A 7,500-nucleotide genomic window follows, 5' to 3' on the forward strand; every position below is an offset into this window, starting at 1 on the left:
TAACACTCCCACACCCCCACATGGGTTAGGACCTAACACTCCCACACCCCCACATGGGTTAGGACCTAACACCCCCACACGCCCACATGGGTTAGGACCTAACACCCCCACACCCCCACATGGGTTAGGACCTAACACCCCCACATGGGTTAGGACCTAACACCCCCACACCCCCACATGGGTTAGGACCTAACACCCCCACACCCCTAGCCTGGCTCCAGCCCCTGAATCGCTAGCCACGCCCATTAAAAAAATATATTCAGGCGATTCAGGGTCTGGTGACGCTCTCGAAGGAGGTCTGAGACTCGGTTGGAAATCTGACCGACGAATCAGCGTCGTTTCAACTCGATGACGTCAAAACAACAGCGCCGTCCAGACACAAACAAACATGGCTGCGCCAGTAGCATAGCAACTTATGCTACTCTTTTGGTGTCACATTTAGCTTCATACTGGGTGAAAGTCTCATTCAAAAAAATATTTTTTCGCTCGAAAATGTTAGTTACAATGACATTGAGTTGACGTGTTTGTTTTTTTTGGTAACTGTTGCATAATCGCATAACCGCTGACATGCCCTCAACCACGGCTAAGTTCAGCCTGCTGCGGTCGGAGCCTTGTCATCTGCTTTGCTACTATTGTGATTGGTTAAGGGTGAACCAATCGCCGAAGACTGCCTCTTTGTCAACGCCCATCTCAGAAACGGCTGTAGTAGGGAGGGCGTTCAGACTGAATAATGGAGTGAAACGAAATGAAAATTCAGGCTGAGTGTCAGGCTACCACACCCCCACATGGGTTAGGACCTAAAACCCCCACACGCCCACATGGGTTAGGACCTAACACCCCCACACCCCCACATGGGTTAGAACCTAACACCCCCACACCCCCACATGGGTTAGGACCTAACACCCCCACACCCCCACATGGGTTAGGACCTAACACCCCCACACGCCCACATGGGTTAGGACCTAACACCCCCACACCCCCTCGCCCCCACATGGGTTAGGACATAACTACAATGTAATTACACTCAGTCGGCCAGGGGCTGGCTGGAGGAGTGCCTAGTAGCTTCCAGACTCCTGTGTCTGCCCCCCTCCCCCCCACCCCCACCAGACAAGGGCGCTCACTCAAATAGGGGCCGCGACCTACCTTTGTCAGCCACTGACCTCTGGGACAATCGCGGGATCCACAGACATAACATTTACAGAGGAAAAGGGGGTGTGGGGGTTAAGCAGACAGTGGAGAAAGAGGGGATTGGCTGTGGTACAAGTTGATTGTCCTTAATAATAATTATGATTAAACAAAACGCACAATATAAATATGTTATATTGAGAATATACCCATGAAACCCCTTGTTTTGGGGTGGGGGGAGGGGGGGATAGCAGCATGCAAAGAAACATCCTGATATGATTAAACAACACAAAGATGCAAAACACTAGCCGGCGAACATTTCCCATCAAAATGATTTGTATTGTTAACCTGTTAAGACCAGAGGCCGATTCGACACAATTATGTATTCTAAATACTAACAGTTTTCTGCAAAACTCATGTTGCTATCAGTGGTTATCAAACCTTTTCATGTCATGGACCCCCAAAATTATTGTATTTCGCCGAGGACCAAAATATTTAGTTCCAGGGACTCCCGAAAGCAAAGATTTGAGTTCAAAAAGTTCAAAAATATATATATTTGCACAAATCTTCACGATTCTTTCTAAATTAGCTAATAACTCTACCAGCTCATAGGGCAGCATGAAGTGATGCGCAGTGAGCTTGTACATCTGCTATTTGTGAATAGTCAAAGTATTTAAAAAAAAATCTAAAATAACATGCTTTCAGGTTATTAATGCTTCATTTATACAGGTTGATTCATACAGGTTATTCACAGTGCAGCAGCTCAGACAACTTAAAGGTTTCATGACATTCATTTTCATTTATTTTTATTTATTTATTATTTTATTCTTAGGTTTTATGACTTTATATCAATTACGCCCAAAAAACCTGAACTTTGAACATTCAGTGGATTTTCTGTGGTCTGGGGTTTTCGCTATGTGTGAAAACCAAGCCCCCAGTGAGGCTCTCCAATGTTGAGGCCCTAGTGGTAAGAGCAGGGACTGCAGGCGGACCCGTGGAGTTATGACAAGGAAACCCCGTGCAGCTGGGGTTTTACATTGAGCGCTCGTTTGCACTTCCGCATCAAATCGAAAAAAAAAACTTGGAAGTAGACGGTTCTTCCGGGTGCTTCAAAACGCCACTGAGCAACTTCTACTGAAATGAATAGCGAGGGGGGGGGGGGGGGGGGGGGGGGGGCTGTTGCTACGGTTCAGTCTCTATCCTTTTAATACTCTATGGTGAAAACAGGCAAAACAGTGAAAACAGTGACATCTGCTGGCAAATCCCATTGACATATATGGGATTTGCAGGCTGTGACATCACAAACAGCAGGAAAATCAGAGCACTTGTTTGAGCCAGAAAACCCCAGACCACAGAAAATCTGCTGAATGTTAAAAGTTCATGTTTGTTGGGTGTAATTGAGCCCAGAAAACCAGAAAAAATTAAGAAAAATTACAAAACATTTTTTTAATGTCACAATCCCTTTAAAAAGTACTGACTAGAGCAATAGTCACGTTCTTTGTGAATGCACTTACAGTATGACACAAACTACGAGTTTGAAAAAGAAGAAAATAATCCTTGAGAATAAATTGCATGTCAAAACACCCTCTGTGTGTAAGGACTAATTTATACTTTGCCGTACGACGGTGTAGCCGCATGGCGGAGAATAAATTACGCATTATGAGAGCATTCGGGGTAAGCTACAACCATCGTGAGCGTTATGTTATCAGGGGCACTATCAGAGGAGAGGACGAGCTAGAAGTGTAACAAATCCTTGCTGCTTTGACCATGATAAGCATCACTTATCACTGAGAGCGCTGCTGGCCCATTAACAGCAATGGCTCCATTAGCACTATCTGCTAGGCTATTATGATGGCCTGTACTGTACATCTTCATGTTTGTATGAGGAAACCATTTAACATCTCTTGTGTGAGAAGGGCGAGCTTTTAGTCTAATCTATCTCAAACAGCAAGGCCATGTTGTCTGGGGTCATGGTAGATGGAGGAAGGGCGGAAGACTCAAGTGTTTTACAGCAATGAAATGCTAGGTTATGTTTTTTTGCTAATTGTATGAACTTTGTCCACTTGTATACCTTTTCATGAAAATAATTGAAAATGTAAAATAATGCCTCTGAGAACGTGCTTATGGCCATTCATGGTGTGTATCAGTATCTGTCAGTGATCGGTGTGTGGCCAGAATGTCCAGATGTATGTTGTGTTGTGTCATGTGTTGTGACGTGTTGTTTTGTGTGTGTGTGTGTGTGTCCGTGTCCATGTGTGCGTGCGTGCGTGCCCGGCCCGTGGTCAGAGGTCCTGTCCTGTCCTGAAGCGGGAGTGGATTAGGCCTTAAGGGGGACGGCTGAGTAGTAATTACTGTCTGACCCTTGGCTCCACGCTGGAACGTCTGACGAAGGCGGGGAGGGCTTGGCTGAGGGGAGGGGTTATAGCGATAGGGGGGATGGGAGGGGAGGTCTCTGTTTTGAGCAGGAGATGAGGATGGTATTTGTATGAACAGACACTAGAGCTTATTGTCCTGTACACTTCCTGTACCCCCCACCCCCCCACACACCCCGCCCCCATCATTACATGAACCCCCTACTCAAGCTTGTGAGGTATCTACACACACCATTGAATGTATGCGCAGACACATACACATACACATATGGCTCTATACTGTATACATGTGCACGCACACACACACACACACACACACACACACACACACACACACACACACACACACACACACACACACACACACACACTGATCGGATGACATCATTAACAATCATTAGTGAGACACCAGGAAGTGCAGAGATCTCCGGCTCAGGGTCTGGCTGTGTGGGATCAGGTTAGCCCGCTGGAGATGAGAGATTTGAAGAGGAAAGCTTTCACTGATCCTAGTTTACCTCACCTTCACTCTCACTCTCGCTGCACTGGTACCTCCTCAGGGCTAAAGCACATGAACCCTATCGTCCCAATTCTGAGGGCAAACAATCAGTGTAAATTGCAGACCTACGAGCTGTAGTTTGACTTTTGGCGAAGGGATTTGGCTTGGACCAGGGTCACCGCCTGAACAGTCTGAGAACCATTGGACTAGATGGAGGGAAATAGCAGCTCTAGAGCCCTGGTTGACCCCAGTCAACTTTAATGTGCTGAGAGTGGACACATATAGAACCAAATTATGGACCTGCTAGGGTCCATTTGTAAGTCTCAAGACAAATGGAGGATTTTTAGAATTTGTGAAAAAGAAACTGTAGTGTGCACTCTCACTGCCTTGAAAATACAGTGATAAAACACTGATAAAAAGATAATATTTACCAGTAACACGCCTGAGGGCGAGAAGCGACCTCGCCCTAAAGGGGCTTAATATTGATGACATCACGTGATGTCACGAGGCATGACCATATATGGGGCGTGACTGAATGGCTGGCGGGAAATGCACAATTTCATAGTAAATGTGACCTGCTGTCGCAATTCAATACTTTTTGAAAATGAAAATTGTATTTTATTTTATTTTGTGTTTTAGTATAATTCAAATATTGTAGAGACCGAATATAGATAAGCCACTGTTTATGCAGTGCGTTGTACAGTACAGTACAGTACAGAAACAGTACAGTACAGTACAGTACAGTACAGTACAGTACAGTACAGTACAGTACAGTACAGTACAGTACATCAGGAGCTACATAATGTACACTTGAGAGGGGTGATCCGTGTGTTCGTAGCCCATCACTTTGAACTAGATACGGGGCATTGTGGTTTCTGTGGCCAGGGTAGTGATTTGGGCTGGCGGTGGGCTGCAGGCTGGAGCCACGGTTGCTCAGAGGGAGAGGCTTGTCCTTCCAGGCCCAGGGAAAGATGACACGCTGCCTGGGACTAGGTTAGCCAGTGCAGGCCTCTCTGAAAGGATGGTTCTCCGTGTCCATGCATGTCAGGAGCTGTTGTGTTCTTATGTGACAGTAACCACAGCTACCACAAGACAGGCAACACTGCCCTCGCTGTCATGGGCGACAATGCCGTGTTATCATGCACAGGCTGTTCTTGTGGCACAACTTTGACATGGGAAATGGAAGAAAGCTCTGTGTGTGCGCGTGCGTGCGTGCGTGCATGCATGTGCGTGTGTGCATGTGTATTAGGATGTGTACGTATGGATTTAAAGCTTTGGATTTTCTGTACGGTAGAGTGTGTTAATACAATAACTAGCAAATCTACAATTGGTGGATGTGATGTCTCCCTGTAGTCTAGACCCTGGTGGCACCCATTGGTGGATAAGTATTAAGTAGTGTTGCCCGATACTGAAAAACAAAACCAAACAACTCCCCATGTTGAGCTGGGATGTCTTCTTGGATGAGTGGTCCATGTTTGATCTCCTACACCAGTGGTTTTCAACACTTTTCATATGAAGGTCCATAATTTATTCTGCATTTGAGCCACGGACCAGCATTTGATGACATTTTGCCTCTCAGACCCAAAACTAAAGAATATTTTGTTGTCGTTGGATAAGACTTTGTCCACAATTCCATGCTGTATTGATGTTAGTACCAAATAGGAGAGATAACAGGCAAACATTGATCAAAATAGCAATTATTCTACATTCTCTAATTGTGTAGACTTCTTGTAAATTAAGTAATGCTTAATTACTGATGTTTAACAATGATTTAACTCTTGAGAGTGAAGAATGAGACCAAATGGCGGGTCCATTTGTCCAACCTACGCGGTTTCGGACCGGGTTAGAACATAAAAGTTACAGATTGCAGCTTTAAGCACGTACCTACGTAAGTAGACATCTTCATATGGATTGCCAACGGTATGTGTGTACAGTTATTATTATGATTTCCAGCCACAGGATATTATGTGTCATGTCTCTGTGTTTTTGCTGAATGCTCCACTGGTGAGGAGAGAAGAGTGACCCCTACTGTGAAAGACACCACATACCAGCTTGATGCTGCTTGTAGTCCATGGACAAACACCACAGTACCTCTATGTCGCTGAATTGGCACTACATCATACAACGCTGCTGTGCGCCGAAAATAGCCGATCTACATGATATTTTTTTATTGGCAATATTCGGCACGTGACACCATTGTACGAAAAAGTATATAAATGAGGCTCATGTGTACACAGCAGCGACCACTTAAGAATGTCATTTTTCATGAATAGGGTCTATGATTACAGCAGGGAAGGGCTTGAAGTCTTTGAAAACGGAAAACAAAAGGTCTTCTCTGCTGTGATGATGCACATACAGTACGTCTCTAGAGACAGGCCTGGGCCCGATTCAACCTTTCACACAATCGACAGCCAACAATGCAACAAACCCGGCCCTTGTAGAGGTACCATTGTGCTGGAGCACGCCACAGCTGTGGAGAATCACATTTAGGTGTCAGAGGCAACTAATGTTTCTTTAATTGGAATAGTGGTATTAGCTCATGTTTCCTCCCTGTGCTTTATGAATCCCCCGTGCCTATTGTTTGGAAGTTCGAGGCTGACGTCGCGTTGGCGGCCCTGGCTAATTGAGAGAGTGTGTGTTTGGACGAAGTTCAAAAGGAACAGGAGTTTCTTGTGTGTGTGTGTGTGTGTGTGTGTGTGTGTGTGTGTGTGTGTGTGTGTGTGTGTGTGTGTGTGTGTGTGTGTGTGTGTGTGTGTGTGTGTGTGTGTGTGTGTGTGTGTGTGTGTGTGTGTGTTGGAAAAGGTGTGTTTTTGTGTATCTGTGTGTGCATCTGTTTGTGTATATTTGCACAGTATATATATTTTTTTGTTGTATTTTAGTGTGTGTGTGTGTGTGTGCTCAGTATTTCCTCTCCAACACTTTCTATTGTAGGCTACTTAACAATACACTTTCTGACCCGGCCTATACTCGGGCAAAGTCCTGAATATCACCCCTATTCATCACTGGCCAAATCTAACCTAGACAGATTTGAAATAAAATATGACAAGCAATAAATCAACATGAAGAACTTGCAGTGTCTTCATCCAAATCCAAAAACAATCCAATTGTTTATGTTGCCAAATGTGTAATATGCTTAATATCCCATTCTAATTTGTTTCAAATAAAAAAACATATTAAAATTGTAAATGTAAAATACAAAAACAATTACGATTTTTAAAGGAAAGCCACGAATGAATGATTGGAACCGTTAGGCTATACTGTATAACTACACTTTCTAATTTGAATTACTAAATTCAATATTGTGATAGGTTATCAGACTTTCTTGAAGAGTCATCCCTGTGGGGCTCGATAAGTACCTGACTTTTTTGCACTCCCCTAATCTCTCCTAATCTCAAGAGACAAGATTACTGGTAATCTTGGGCATCAAAGACACACCAATCCCTTTTCTAATATGGGATCTTAACACTGGATCAAGACAATTTGCTGTCACAATCCAGGTCAGTAAGG

This window comes from Electrona antarctica (assembly GCF_951216825.1).
Source record: "Electrona antarctica genome assembly, chromosome: 16".
NCBI lineage: Eukaryota > Metazoa > Chordata > Actinopteri > Myctophiformes > Myctophidae > Electrona > Electrona antarctica.